Here is a 15,831-nt window from a genome sequence, read left to right as displayed (position 1 = left end):
TTTTATTCTCCAGTTCTTTAATTGTTGTGCTATATTGCAGAAGTCCTTGACCGAAGCGATTAATATTTGGTTCAGAGTCTGTCCATTTGGTTTTATGAAAATAAAATTTTCCCAGGAGCAGCAGAAGTTGATACCTGATTCAGTCTGACTGAAGAAATGAAGTACCAAACGTCATCAGTGATGTCTACTGACACAAGCTCCGACCCACTGCTTCACAATAAGTAACCTCTCAACTTTAAAGCGTGTTTCGAAGCCTCAGTGTCAGAAGTGGCATCACTACACATCACATAGTTTTTCTTATTGTTATTTAGTTTTGTTAATTTCAAATAATGGTTTCTCCTTCTGCAAGTTGTCATGGAAATTAAAATGATCAATCAACAGAGGGCTGAATTCAAAGACACCCCGAAAATCTCCTAATGAGATAATGAATGGTGTCCTGGGGGATCTCCTCCCAGATCTGGACCAGAGCATCACTGAACTTCTGGGGAGTCTGAGGTGCAACCTGGTGGCACGGATGGACTAAACATAATGTCCCAGAGGTGTTCTAGTGGATTCAGGTCAGGTGAAAGTGGGGGCCAGTTAATGGTATCAATTCCTTCATCCTCCAGGAACTGCCCGCATACTCTCACCACATGAGGCTGGGTATTGTTGTGCACCAGGAAGAACCCAGTGCACCAGCGCAGGTTCTGATGATGGGCCTTAAAATTTCATCCCAATATCTAATTGCGGTCAGGGTGTTGTTGCCTATAGAGGTCTGTGCATCCCTTCATGGATATGCATTCCCAGACCATCACTAACCCACCACCAGACCAGTCATGATATACAGTGTAGAATAACATGCCTCTCCAGACAGGGCACCAGTGGTGGACCTGCCAGTTCTAGTATTCTATGGTAAATGCCAATGGGACTCCACGGTGCCAGGCAGTGAGCACAGCACTCATTAGAGGACATCTGGCCCTCGGGCCGCCCTCATGAAGTCTGTTTCTGATTGTTTGGTCAGAGACATTCACACTACTGGCCTGCTGGAGGTCATTTTGTAGGGCTCTGGCAGTGCTCATCCTGTTTCTCCAAAGGAGCAGATACCAGTCCTGGTGATAGGTTAGGGACCTTCTATGGCCCTGCCCAGCTCTCCTAGAATAATTGCCTGCCTCCTGGAATCTCCTCCATGCTTATGAGACTGTGCTGAGAGACACAACAAACCTTCTGTCAATGGCACATATTGATGTGCCATCCTGGAGGAATTGGACAACCTATGCAACCTCTGCATGGTCCAGATATCACCTCATGCTAACCTAGATAAATACAAAACTAGTGAAAAAAACAGAACAGATGAGGAGGGAAAAAATGTCAGTGCCTCCACCTGTAAAATATTCCTGTTTTGGGGGTTGTCTCATTGTTGCCCCTCTAGCGCACCTGTTGTTAATTTCACAAACACCAAAGCAGCTGATACTGATTAACAACCCCCTCCACTACTGAACTGATCAGATCAATATACCATTGTCAAGTTTAATTGACGATGCTATACTCTGATTAAAAAGCATTCCTTTCATTTTTTTTGAGCAAATTTTTTAAAATCACCATTTCTTCATCATCCTCATCATCATCATCCTAATCACCTGATAACAATCTGATTTGAGTAGGTGGTGTAGTGGGAAATTTGTCTTTCAACTCAAATAACCTTTGTGTATCTGTGGGGCCATGTAACTGTAATTTTCTTGTACAAAGACTGAGTGCACAAAGATGAGAAAAACAATAGTAATGTAAGCTGTGTTCAAGGTCATGACGCAGGTCATTATCATGCTGATACCTAAATAATGGTGAGAACTGAAACTTGTGATGGAAAATTTGTATTTCAGCTGTAATAACTTCTGTGTACCTCTTAGTGCTTTAGACAACTCTGCCATCCTGGCAGATCTGTCACAGTGACAATTTTGTGAAATTAATTGTTTGAACAAGTTATTGGGACTAACTATATGAGGCTGTCATGGATTGTCTGAGAGCTGGTCATTTTCTGATTTATGGTATGCACACAAAGAACAAGATGTTCAACTTATAGAAGATGCAAATACTACTTGACCTTATAAAATCAGGTCCAGCTGAGAGATCAACTCAGACCATTAGATTCAAAGTCCGGCATTGTATTTATCATATTAATGATATTTATATACCTCTGAAAATGCATGTGTCACAGTGTAAGATAGACATAACCTATCTCAGCTGTCATAGGATGAGAGGCAAGGTACACCCTGGACAGGTCACCAGCCTGTTACAGGGCCTGTTTGTGGTTCTGGCTGCAGATGAGGGAAATCACAGGTGTAGTTGCCGCTGTCAGCCATCCTCACACTTCTGGTGATGATAGAGGTGTTACCAAACTCCAGATCTTCTGGAAAATGTGACATTCGTCCTCTTAATTGCTCATCTTGATCTTGAAGGACATTATTATAATGACGGACTTCATCATACATGAACACCTCCTGTTTATTTGGTGCCTTTTTCCTCCAATCAAAAAGCTTTTGTACAAGGTTCTTCTTGGTGCTGAGAGAGCAGGGTAAGATTGCATCACTTCTTTCTAATGCAGCCACTGTGGTGACTCCTGGACTTGAAGAATGAAGCATATTTCATTCATTATGTTTGAAAACACATTTAAAACCAGTTTAAAAAGCAGATCGGATTATTTAAGGACATTTTTTATTCAACTTTTTATTTATTTAAGAAGTCACGTGACACAACCATTTTAAACAGGTAGTTCTGTTTCAGTCTCAGTGTGTTCCAAAATAACACTCATGTCTGTTGCTGAAGTCACTAATTTGATCCATACAACAGTAAAGCAAATACAGGAGTCATTTTTTGTTTAAGTACTTGGTTGTGACAATAACACACAGTTTTACTTACAGTTAGGTGTTTTGCTATTCGTTGTTACTTTGATTAAAGCTGCATAGTGTGATAATGCAAAATAAAAGGCTCAAAGCAATAGAGCTCTGTTTTACTAGAGACATATGTTTTTTTTTTTTTTATACAAGCACATCACATACAAAAGTTCTCATAAGTACCATGTATGGACCGGATTTGTGGTGTTACAGTGCTACTTAGATCAGATTCTATGACAGAACACTGATGTCAGGTGTGATTGAACCCTCGTGACTTGAACACAATGTCTTAGACTTCTTGGCCATCCTGACATATATCTTGCAATCTCATAAAATCCACTGCTTGGGTAAGCTGAGCAAGAGGTTGCTATGGCATTACAGTCATGGATCATTAGAGAACAGATACATTTCAGAACTGTAAAGAACAAGTCCTTAATCTCGTTGTATATGGACGTACATATCTTAAAAGTCCAGGTCTCACCGAGATTTGAACTCAGATCGCTGGATTCAAAGTCCAGAGTGCTAACCATTACACCATGAGACCACTCCTATACTGGTTTAACAGCATTTATCATCAAGAATACATACTCAGTAAACTTATTTTTACCTTCTGACGATAAATTAAAGCAAGCTCCTTTATGTTTAATTGCACCCAGTGTAACGTTTCATGAGCAGTCATCTCTTTAGAAATAAACAGCAGCATTAAAACAATTAACTGGAGGTAAAATCTTTATTTTATCACTCTGTAGCATTAATTTCTTGTCTTATTTGCAACAGTGTTGCCTTTTACTGTTACATTTTTTTAATCTTCTTTTGAGATTTTTATTCATCATTTTGCTCATAAACTTATTGGGATCATTTGGTGCAAAGGAACAGTCCTATGACTGAAGCAGAAAGTTCTTCTTAACAGAGAAAGTTGACAAGCACCGTCGTGATGCCCGTTATCTCCGACTGGAGTTGTACTGTAAGTTTGTCTGAGCAGCTAACATAAAGAAGGCCTGGCTGTCTTGAACTCTCTTCTGCCCGACAGTGAAATAAGTAATATTCGGTTGGCATCATTGCTCTGCAGTGAACTTTGCTACAACAAAGCACGCAGAAACAGGAACACCTGCTTATGCTTGTGTAGTGTCTGATCGATCTGTGTGTTAAATTGTGTGTTAAACTGCATCTATGTATAGGTTTTCTCCATTAGGATTATGGCCTTGAGTCAGGGCTGCTTTAGGAGTGAATGGTATGAGAGAGTGTAACCTTTTGTTGCTCTCTCTAAAAAAGGAATGACCTCACATACATGCAGGAAATAAGCTATACCTGGTTATTCAGAAAATACTTTATGTAGTGTCTGTATTGTTCTGTTAAACTTTCTATGTGTATGCATATATGGTCCCTTTCTTTTAGCCTTTATTGATTGTGCAGAAGGGTAACCTGAGCTTTAAGTTCTGGCCTCAAGCCAGAAGGAATGCACAAAGAGGCCCCCTCTTCTACCTCTCTGGCTTGCCATATAAGGAGATGTCCAGATGTTTAGCTATAGGTTAGGAGGCTGAAGTTTGTTTTTATAACCATATATGGAAGTTAGGATGTGGGGGTTGCCAACACTACACTATATAACTCTTGCAAGTCCCTTTGTCTGGGAGCTAGGGCGATTAGAGACTTACCCTCTCCCAGGTCGCAAAGGAAAGCGCCTGTTTTGACACTGTCTGTTTCTTTGCAATAAACTTTTGTATATATGCATTAAGACATTTGTCAGCGAGGATTTTTTCCCAAGAACACATCACTGAATACACCTTAAATTTTGGCGTCACGGATTGAGACAGCTTGTGATGACTGCAGCCTGACGACTCGACGGTCCAGCTTTTTGCTCAGAGGCCAGTAAAGAGGGTGAGTGTGTGCTCCCTTTATTTTGAGCCAGCTGTTTCCCGTTTGAGCGGCTATCAGAGCTGTTAATGTCACACTGAAAAAGCCCTGTGTGTGGGGTTTATAGTGTTTGTGTTTTTTGGGGTGACCTCGTTCTAAATTTTAAGAGAAGGGATGAATATAGTGAAAAGAGGAGTGCACAGCTTATCAGTAATGGTAAAACAGCATTAATTAATACTATGCTTGACAATTAGTGGGCCCATTTTCTGATTGTCTCAGTCATGTGTTTTATTTTATGCTATGCCTTGAAAACTGAAGCTTGATTAAGTAGTGGATCCAGAAGTGTGTAACCTGGCCAGGGAAGAGATTATAGAGAATAAGAGAAGTGATAAATAAAGGAAAAGAGCATACATGATAGGTATGCAAGTGTTAAGAGAAATAGCCGCTTAATTGGGTTAAGCCTTCTATAATGGAGCTGCTTTAGGCAGGCCTAAATCCTGATTAAACATTAGAATTGGTTAATTAGGTCAGTTTTTTTGTTTGGGAGGAAAACTGGAAGTGCAAAAAGTTCTATGGAAAAGGTTTTCATCACTGCTGACGAGTTGTGTATGATATAACCTTCTATTTGAATTTGCACTTGGTTAAGAGGTAGCATAAATTTGTATCCTAGAACTAGATGAGAAGAAGCGGCAGTGGCAGAGAAGAAAAAGTCGACTAATCTGTGTATTTCTGTTTCATGTTGAGCGAGACGTGTCTGTGGAATTGGTTTCTTTCTTTTTGTGAGGTTGAGGCCCCACCTGACTTCCCTTGCTCTTTTGTGTCAGTCTAAATGTTTATGTGAATTGGGATGTTGTTTGTCCTTTATGTCTGTGTGTGCGTATGTGTAACTGCAGTACACTATGCACAGATGTGTGTGTATGTTGGATAAGTTGGAGAAATGTGTGCGCATATGGAGAGCAGTAATTTCTGTGTGTGTGTGTGTCAGTGCTAGTGAATTTATGCTTTGTGTGTGAACTGGGTGTGTTGGCATATGTTTATGTGAAGGAAGGGATGTTTAGGTAAGAGTGTGAGACAGCACCCCAATCTTGTGTGTATGTAGGGCCCCCCCCTCCCTTTTCTTTGTTCAGTGAGCAGGAGCTGTATGTATGTGTGTGTGTGGGTATGTGTGTGTGTCTCCTGCATTTGTGACTGACGTAGAATGTGTGTGTGTTGAAATGTTTTTTGTTGAATCTTTTTGATAATTGCTGCTGGACGGTGATTGGAAATAAAGGTTTCTGAATGTTGTTATTACTTAGAATATAAAAAGAATACAATACATGAGCTGCCCTTATTGTTACAAGTCATGAGCCCTTGTGAAGGACAAAATCCATGAGCCTTCACAAGAGAGACATTTGATAGCCATTTTTTCCCTGGGGACTTTTGTTAGTTTTATTATCTGTCATTAAAATATATATATATATGCATTTAAAAAAAAAAAAAAAAAGAGAGAGAGCGGGAAAAGAAAGAGAAGTCCTTTAATTGATTGTTATAAAGCCCCATCTATGAGCCCCAAAAACATACAGACTGCTGTGAGAGGTGTTTTGAGTGTGAAATAAACTTTTCTTATTAAAGAAATAAACCTTATTGTCATATGGAGTGTTATATGGAGAAAGAATCTGATGTGCAGAACTGTGTTAAATGTCAAACTAACCTTTGCCCCTTCTCTCCTTCTTTTTGCTTGAGTGAGAGAGAGAGAGACCAAGGGGGGGTGAGCTGAGCTGAGTGAATCCAGATGTGCCTGGACTGAATAGCCCTGCAAGCTGACTTCAGCAACAGGCCAGTGTTTGTTTTTTCTTGTCAATCAAACTCCTTTGATAAAACACCACTTTCTAAAGTTCTTTAAACACACTTATTTTGCCTTCATTTATATACTATATAGGCACATACTTTGGTTTGGTGTTTTATACAATATATTTGCTTTCATTCTTTGCACAGACTTGGCACAGATTGACCGTATATTAGTGAACACAGTTTGAATTAGTTATTAAAAGTCCATAGGTCTTGAATTTGATTTATCTTGTATTGTGTTTGAGTATTTTGGTGTTTCATATAATATTTGTTTACTGGTTTGACAAATTTATACAGCATTTTGACGAATTTGTTTCACAAAAGACCGCGTGTCAAGTGAAATTTTTCGCAACAGCAGGCTTGCTGTTTCTTCTGGTGTTGGCAAACTTATCTTTACTAATTGTGCTACAATTATTAGCATTAAATAAGGTTGATGATATTAATCGCATAACTGAATAAATAAATAAATAGATTATTAATAAAAAAAAAAAAAAAAAAAAAAAGGGGGAGTAAGCCAAAGATTCAAGAAAATTTTGATTTTAAATCTAAATAAGGGAATAAATATAATTGCTAAAATGTCTAAGAAAGACATTAAAACTAAGCAAACAATCACACCAATTGAAGTGGTTCAGCAAAGTAATCCTTTGATTAAACCACTTATCGTAAAAGTGTCGAATAAATGGAATGAGCGTTGGCCAGATTTGGAAAAGCCCTGGCCAAAGGCAGGAACTCTCAACCCAGAAGTGATCAAAACTATGCAGGTGCTTGTGTCCACCTACAAACTAAATCAAAAGAAGGGAAAAACAGGACAACGACGAAAAGAGAAGAGACAAGTGGAGCTTGGAATTTTACAGCTGTTTGACATCGAAGGACAGAAGCTGGTACAAGCTACAAGAGAAGAGAGAGAAAAAAGCTTGAAAGAAATTGAGAAAAATACGAAACAAACGGAGACATTGATGGAAAAAATTAATCTGCCATTTTCACACTTGACTCCAGTACAAAACCCACCTCCATACGAACAGAAAGTGGAGTTTGAAGACGTCTACCCACAATTACCAGTACTCAATCAAGATGGCAATTATCACATTAAGGATGACAATGATCGAGTAATTGAAGTGGGACAAGCTGAGACCACTATAAAATTGACTCCAAGTTCTAAAAGTAAAAAGAAGACAGCAACCTTGAAGACTAGGAACAGAAGGATGGAAGGAGAACAAGGTGATGATGGAAACGACTTGGAAAGAACTGTGGGTGGATATGATCCTCAAATTAGACGCATATTAATGAAAGCAGAAAAGAAAGGAGGAAAGATGAAGAAGAAAGAAGACTCAGAAGACGACACTTCTGAGGAGAGTTTGAATGGAGACAGTGATGAAGAATGGGAAAGTAAAGATTCTTCTTCCAGAAGGTTCCTTCCAGTAGCATCCAGCACAAGAATTGAAGAGGACAGACAAAGAACACTAAGAGACATTGAAAGAAGTATCGATGAGTGCTTGTCATTCCTGGATAAAGCTACTATTTCAACTACTCAAACCGCTTTGACAAATCAATTAAAGGAACTGAGGGCTCAGAAGAAAGAGCTTCAGAAGGAAGAATCTCAGAGATCAGCAATGACATTACGTCTAAGGAAGAGAAAAACGCCTGAAAAGATGTGTCCAGTAATCATAAGGGGACAGGCATTGGAGTATAAGCCCTGGCAGAATACGGACATGTCGGACATACTTGAGAAGCTCCCTACCCTTCAAGATGGTGCTCATCCGTGGATCTCAAAGCTGGAAGAGATAATGGTAGGAACACAACCAGCTATGGGAGATGTGAAGAGACTTTTGGCAAGTCTCCTTGGGATACCTGCAATGGAGGAGATTCTGCAGAAAGCAGGACTCAATGAATATGTGACGACTGCAGCAAATGATGCAGACCTCTTCGCTGCAAATAGAGGGCGGATGTGGAGAGCTCTGAGAGACACATTTCCTACGAATGTGCACCCAGATAACATCTTTATTGAACCATTGGGACAGGAAGAAAACCCGAGAGCATATGTATCGAGAGCTCTTCAAGTTTGGAGGAATGTTACTGGAAATGATCCTGATTTGAACCAAATGGAACAATCAATTTTGAGAGCCAAGATACAGAAGGGACTACCTTTGCCAGTAAGAAGCAAATTGGCAGAAGTAGTTGGCCTTGGAAGCATGGAGAAAGGAATATACACGGATCACATTGCTCACCAAGTGGAATTATATCGCAAAAAGAACATGACCAAAAAGAACAAGATCAAGAGACACTCAGGAAGCTCAATCAGATACAGCTGGGAGAGAGTAAGAGGAAGGAAAAGAAGCAAGCTGTTGTCATGCAAAGTCAGCCTCCAGTAAACCAACCAGCAATACAAGTGCAGCCCAATCAGGCTGAGCCTCAACCATTTCAGCTTTCATCGGTGGTTCCGGTTGCACCCTACCCCCAACCAGTGTTCAATTCAGTGCAGTCCTGGAGAATCAGAGGACGTGGAACACTGGGAAGAGGAAGAGGAGGTAGTTTTAACTCAAATTTACAACGGTCTTCAGAAAGATGCTACAATTGCGGACAATTTGGCCATTTGGCTCGAGACTGCAACAGTTCAGGAGGAAACTTCAGAGGAAATTTCAGAGGAGGATTCAGAGGCCAACCAAGAGGATCCAGGGGAACGGTTAACCCTTTCAGGGGGCCGGAACTAGGATTTTAGGGATGCCCAGAGAATCCGAGTGGGAGGTGTCAGCTGGTAGCATCAGGACCAGAAAAAGATCCAACAGTAAAGGTGGAAGTGAATAATCGCCAATTGGAGATGATGGCAGATAGCGGAGCAGCTTTCACCTGTGTGCGACCTGAAGATGCTACACATCTTCCTATGTCTGGACAATATGTGAGGACAATCGGATTTGAGGGAGTAAAGCAGCTGGTTCCTCTTACTAAGCCAATCGAGCTCTGCTATAAAAACCTGAAGACCACATTGCCCATACTGGTATCAGAACATACACCTGTGGCACTTTTGGGCAGAGATGCTTTGTGTAAATTAAATTGCACAATTAAATGTACACCAGACGGTTGTCTGGTGGATGTGCCAGAAGATGTGTCTCATCAATTATCAATGACAACAGAGACTGAAGCCTCGTTAGTATTTTGGATCGGAAATCTTGACACCGATTTCCTGGAACCAGTCAGACTATGGGAAAAATTTATTGTGGCAAATATACCAAAAGCGAGACTTCCTGAATACCCATTGCATTGTACACTTAAGTACTTCAAAGATGCTACAAAAGCAGATCCAGAAGAATGGTTGGGTCGTCAACCAGAACAAGTTCAACTTTCTTCAAATTGCATAATTTTGGGACCACAAGGAGCAGCTATGAAGATAGAAAAAAGTGAATTTTTGCAGAAAGAATTCAACGTTGAGAAAAGTGTGCCACATGTAACTTTGCTGGTGTCTGAAGAATACGAGCAGAAGGACCTTGGAGAAATGATGGAAAAAGCAGAAGGAGCTAGTTTTGCTCCACTTAAAGAAAACCATGCCATCTGGATGAGTGAGGATCGTCGATTTATCAAAATCATGATTTTTACTCAAGGAAAAGGACAGCCACAGGCTGTACAAATGACTTATGAATCTATTTGCAGTGTTGAAGTCGACTCACATTTCCTGAAAGAGGAGATGCTACGACAAATTCCAGAATGCTTATGGTCCCAACATAGTACTGACATCGGATATGTGAAATCAGCGCAGCCAGTAAAAGTGGAACTTAGACCTGGAGTCAAACTCCCCTGGAAAAGTCAATATCCATTGAAAGAAGAGGCAATCCAAGGGATTGAACCACAAATTGAGGGACTTTTGAAAGCAGGTGTTTTGGAGATAACACAGAATCCACAAAGCAATACACCTCTGTTACCAGTGAAGAAACCGGATAACTCTTATCGTTTGGTACACGATTTGAGAGCAGTGAATGAAGTGGTTGCTGATTTTCCAGCTGAAGTTCCAGATCCGCATACTTTGTTGACTCAAGTCCCACCAGAAGCAACGCATTTTACAGTCTTGGACTTGTGTGGAGCATTTTTCAGTGTCCCACTTAGTACTGAAAGTCAAAGTTTGTTTGGATTTACATTCAGAGGACAACATTTTGTTTACAGACGGTTACCACAAGGATTTAAGCACAGCCCTCATATCTTCAATAAAGTGTTGAAAGACGACCTGGAAGGAATTGGTCAGGTGCTAAAGAGCACTGTCATTCAGTATGTGGACGACATTATGCTCTGTTCACCTGACGCAGAAACGTGTCACAAGGATTCAATGAAGTTGTTACAGATATTGGCAGAGAAAGGACATAAGGTTTCTCAGAAAAAGCTGCAGTACTGCCAGGAGAAAGTGGTCTACCTGGGACAGGTAATAACCAGAGGACATAGAAGTATTTCTCACAGTCAGTTGGAAGCAATCCGAAAGGCTCCAAAGCCCAGAACCGTCCGAGAGATGATGACATTTCTTGGGATTGCTGGCTATTCTTCAGCGTGGATTGAGGATTATGCTAGTTTGACAGGACCATTGAGAGCTATGATAAAGGACACTGGAAGCTCTCAGCTTCACTCTATGCTCTCTTGGACATCAGATGGCTTTGTAGCCTTTGAAACAATTAAACAAAGATTGCAAGAAGCTCCAGCTTTGGCGCTTCCAGATTACTCCAAGAATTTCTTGCTCTATGTGTCCACCTCTACAGGAGGCAAATATGCGTGTGCAGTCCTATGCCAACCAACTGGCACAGGAACAAATCCTCAGCCGATTTCTTATTACTCGACTGCTTATTCAGAAGTGGAGCAAGGACTACCACCATGCTACAGAGCCTTAGTGGGAGTCTCACTAATGTATGAGAAAGCATCAGCGATCACGATGGGTTATCCAGTGACAATACTTACTCACCATAGCCTTCGAAATTTGTTGAACTATGGTAAGTACACATTGACTATGCCCAGACTTCGAGAATATCACAGGCTGCTGGAGCAAGAAGACGTCACTTTGATGAGGTGCGTCACAACGAATCCAGCTGAGAGCTTGCCAACATTAGAAGACGGTGAACCACATGATTGCGTGCGAGAAGCTGAGAAATATTCTAGGCTAAGGTCAGATCTACAAGCCCTCCCATTGCGTGAAACAGATCTGGAGCTTTGGACCGATGGGTCCTGTTATCGTGTGGGTGATAAGTTGAGTGCTGGCTACGCAGTGGTAAAAGCACAAGGATTAGATTTTGTTGTTGAAAAGGCTGAAGTCATACCTCAGCCAGCATCAGCACAACTTGCTGAACTTGTGGCACTGACGGAAGCATGTTTGCTTGCAGAAGGTAAGCGAGTGACAATTTATACTGACTCTGCTTATGCACATAATGTGTGTCACTTGTTTGGAGCAGTATGGAAAAGCAGAGGTTTTAGAAAGACAGATGGTTCGCCAATACGTCACCATGAACAAATAATTAAATTGTTGCAGGCCATGATGAAGCCTAAAGAAATAGCGATAGCTAAGTGTGCAGCACATAAAGCGGATATGTCAAGGGTCACGCAAGGTAACAAAGCAGCTGATGAAGCTGCAAAAGCGGTGACTGGCGCTAATAAAGTGGGTGAAGTTTTTCTGGTCACTCATGAAGTAGATTTAGAAGACAAAATCACGCTTAGGGATGTGATTTTAATGCAAGAAGCTGTTCCTGACCTTGATAAACAGCTATGGCTTGATCGAGGTGTCACCCAAGATTCTATGGGACTTTGGAGAAACCATGAGGGACTCATAGTAGCTCCCCCAGACCTTTTAGGTCTGATGATCCAAGAAGCGCATGGGTTAGCTCATGTGGCGAGAGGAGAAGTCAAGAGAAAGATCATTAAAGAGTATGGTTTTTGGGTACCATGTTTGCTTGAACAGATTGACTATGTCATAGGCAGATGTGTCATCTGTCTGAAAAACAACGTTCGAAGGGGGGTGACGGTTCTTCCTGGTCACATTCCGACTCCGAGGGGTCCAATGCGTGAACTAGTTGTAGACTTTGTTGACATGGTAAAACCAGTTGAAGGTAAGAGATACATGCTCGTAGTGGTTGATAGATTTTCAAGATGGCCTGAGGCCTGCCCAACAAAGCGAAAAGATGCTCAATCGGTTGCCAATTTTCTGTGTAAAGAAGTGATTAGCAGATGGGGTTTTCCAGATCGTATCGCTTCAGATAACGGGAAGGAGTTTGTTGATAAGACAGTGAAACTGATTTTGAAAAAACTGGGGATAAAACAGCGTTTTGGTGCGGTTTATTACCCGCAAAGTCAAGGAATTTGTGAAAGAATGAATGGTGTACTAAAAAACCGTGTCGTTAAAATTTGTCAGCACACAGGCCTAAGAATGTACAGGAGATGTTTCAAGTGACTTTTAAGATACCATTTCAAAAACAGAGTAAAACTGTGAGTGTGAAACATCAACTGTTGCCAGGTAATGTAACTATAGGAAACTTTAAAGATATCTGGTGGGTTTGTGGTGATAAAGCATATATATTTCTGCCATATGGGTGGACAGGATGCTGTTATATGGCAACTTTGAAATTGCCATATGAGGTTTTTACTATGCAGAGGGGTGAAGCACCCAATAAGAACCAATCCAATGAAATTTGGGGAAATAGAAGAAAAAGAGAACTTGCTCAATTTCATAACTTGGAATCTTATCATTGGAGAATAAATTTGGGAGAAAAATGGGGTATAGGAATTTTTCCATGGTATGGTGTTGTGTTTTTAGCAGATCACATTGATAACATTACATACACTTTACAGGGTTTCGCAAATGAGACCATTAAAGGATTTCAACTTTTGTCAAATACTCAAAGAAGTCACCGACTGACACTGTTGAAGCATGATATGGCTCTTGATTATATTCTGGCCAAACAAGGTGGCCTATGCATGACTTTGAATTTAACAGGAGAAGCATGTTATACATTAATACCAGATAGTTCAGATAATATCACTAGTGTCATTGATGCATTGAGACATATTAGAGATGCATTTGGTCCGTCAGAAGGAGCTGGATGGTCAGCTAATGCTTGGTTGCAGGATAAATTGGGACCAATGGGCGCAATATTGGTGCAAATTTTGATTGCAGTCATTCTATCATTATGTGTGATGTTTTGTTTTTGCACAGTGCTGTTGACTTTTGCGAAAGCAATGATATTGAGATGGGTTGGAATAGTTATGCCTAGTGATCGAACTCAGATGCCATTAATACAAACAACTGATATGGATGAGGAGGAAGATGTGATGATAGGAGGAGTGGTGGAGAGATATCCATTTTGATCTTCTTTATTGTACTTTTAATATTTAGCTTATTATACTCTTAAATATTTACTCTCATATTATTAATTTTCCTTATTTCTTTACTGATGTTTATTATAACAGTGTGATGTTTTCCAAGGGGGAAAAAGAGAAAAGTAAGATAAATTGGAAATGCAAAAAATGGGAAATAGGAAATTTCACATTTATCTAAAAAATATAAAATAAAATTTTTACATTTGATGTTTTCAATGTTATTTGTTGCTTTTACAAAAGATACTGTTCAGTGTTTCTTGTCTCTTTCAGAAAAGGTGGTTGGGAACCCGCTGAGATGAGGGGTTCATATAAATGGACAATAAAATGGACTGAAATGTCTTGAACCAACACAGTATGGACACCACATGATGGAGCCAACGTGGCTGGAGACCTACAGTTGATATTCAAATGTTTGGCTGAATTTACATGATAATAAAATATTGTTTCATTGTATGTACACTATAACACAATAGTTGGACTTGTGACAGTTTTCTATGTATGCACAACATTTTGGCTAAATTAATTCAAGAATGATGTCTCTGTCGTTTGGTAAGTACACTGGGACCTCAGAGGTTTTATTCTTTTATTCGATTCTAGGGAGAGAAATGGATAGGCAGGGAGAGGTCCATAAGAGAGGTCCGATGGGTCGACCAGCTGATCTAATGGACACTTTTTTTTGATTTTCTTTGCTGAGGCTTTCTTGTGTATTTGCTAAATGGTAATATGACAATCATTAACACTCCCTTTGTCTTTTTGAGTTCCTCTGGGGTACGAAAGGTGATCGCTGTGGGCAGCAGGGTCGTGGGAGAATTTTTCCAGCCTTGATTGTGTTAAGATGGTCATTTAAGAAAGAAAGCTGCCAGGCAGGGGTTTTTTGCTCCCACACCTCATAGGAAATCAGAAAAGAGTTTTGTTAAAATCATGCTATGGGAGAAACTGTTATTTGGAATAATAATAAGTATCTTTGTTTTTGAGACTTACTTGGAAGTCTCAAAGGGGGGAAATATGTAGTGTCTGATCGATCTGTGTGTTAAATTGTGTGTTAAACTGCATCTATGTATAGGTTTTCTCCATTAGGATTATGGCCTTGAGTCAGGGCTGCTTTAGGAGTGAATGGTATGAGAGAGTGTAACCTTTTGTTGCTCTCTCTAAAAAAGGAATGACCTCACATACATGCAGGAAATAAGCTATACCTGGTTATTCAGAAAATACTTTATGTAGTGTCTGTATTGTTCTGTTAAACTTTCTATGTGTATGCATATATGGTCCCTTTCTTTTAGCCTTTATTGATTGTGCAGAAGGGTAACCTGAGCTTTAAGTTCTGGCCTCAAGCCAGAAGGAATGCACAAAGAGGCCCCCTCTTCTACCTCTCTGGCTTGCCATATAAGGAGATGTCCAGATGTTTAGCTATAGGTTAGGAGGCTGAAGTTTGTTTCTTAACCATATATGGAAGTTAGGATGTGGGGGTTGCCAACACTACACTATATAACTCTTGCAAGTCCCTTTGTCTGAGAGCTAGGGCGATTAGAGACTTACCCTCTCCCAGGTCGCAAAGGAAAGCGCCTGTTTTGACACTGTCTGTTTCTTTGCAATAAACTTTTGTATATATGCATTAAGACATTTGTCAGCGAGGATTTTTTCCCAAGAACACATCACTGAATACACCTTACTTGTTTAATAGTTACTATCAGAAATGAGAGTTAAATAAACGCCTCCCAATGATACTGTGACCTGGTCGCAGAGCCTACCGCTCTGCCATCCAGGCCAAACGGATAAGCGAAAACGGATTTTGTAGCAAAGTTTTGTTGTTTGAAAGAGCGAACGGGAGTGATTCATGCATAGTTAGTGAAAAGAAATTTAAAATATTTTTCTTTTTTTTTAATCAGTTGGGTTGTCCAGATTGACTACGCCATGGGTTAGTCAAACCAATCAGCGCTGAGCTCTGACCCAAACA

At 40.3% G+C, this 15,831-nt stretch overlaps 1 non-coding gene across 1 annotated transcript; it reads right to left on the bottom strand.

Moving 5' to 3' along the window:
• Positions 1 to 3,339: 3,339 nt before the first annotated feature.
• trnaq-uug (transfer RNA glutamine (anticodon UUG)) lies at positions 3,340 to 3,411 on the bottom strand. Its single transcript has one exon. It is a non-coding gene; the product is annotated as a tRNA-Gln (tRNA).
• Between the last annotated feature and the right edge of the window lie 12,420 nt (positions 3,412 to 15,831).

Source organism: Archocentrus centrarchus, chromosome 19 (genome assembly GCF_007364275.1).
Source record: "Archocentrus centrarchus isolate MPI-CPG fArcCen1 chromosome 19, fArcCen1, whole genome shotgun sequence".
Lineage (NCBI taxonomy): Eukaryota > Metazoa > Chordata > Actinopteri > Cichliformes > Cichlidae > Archocentrus > Archocentrus centrarchus.
The sequence above is the reverse complement of the archived record's forward strand: the minus strand, read 5'-3'. Positions and strand labels throughout refer to the sequence as shown.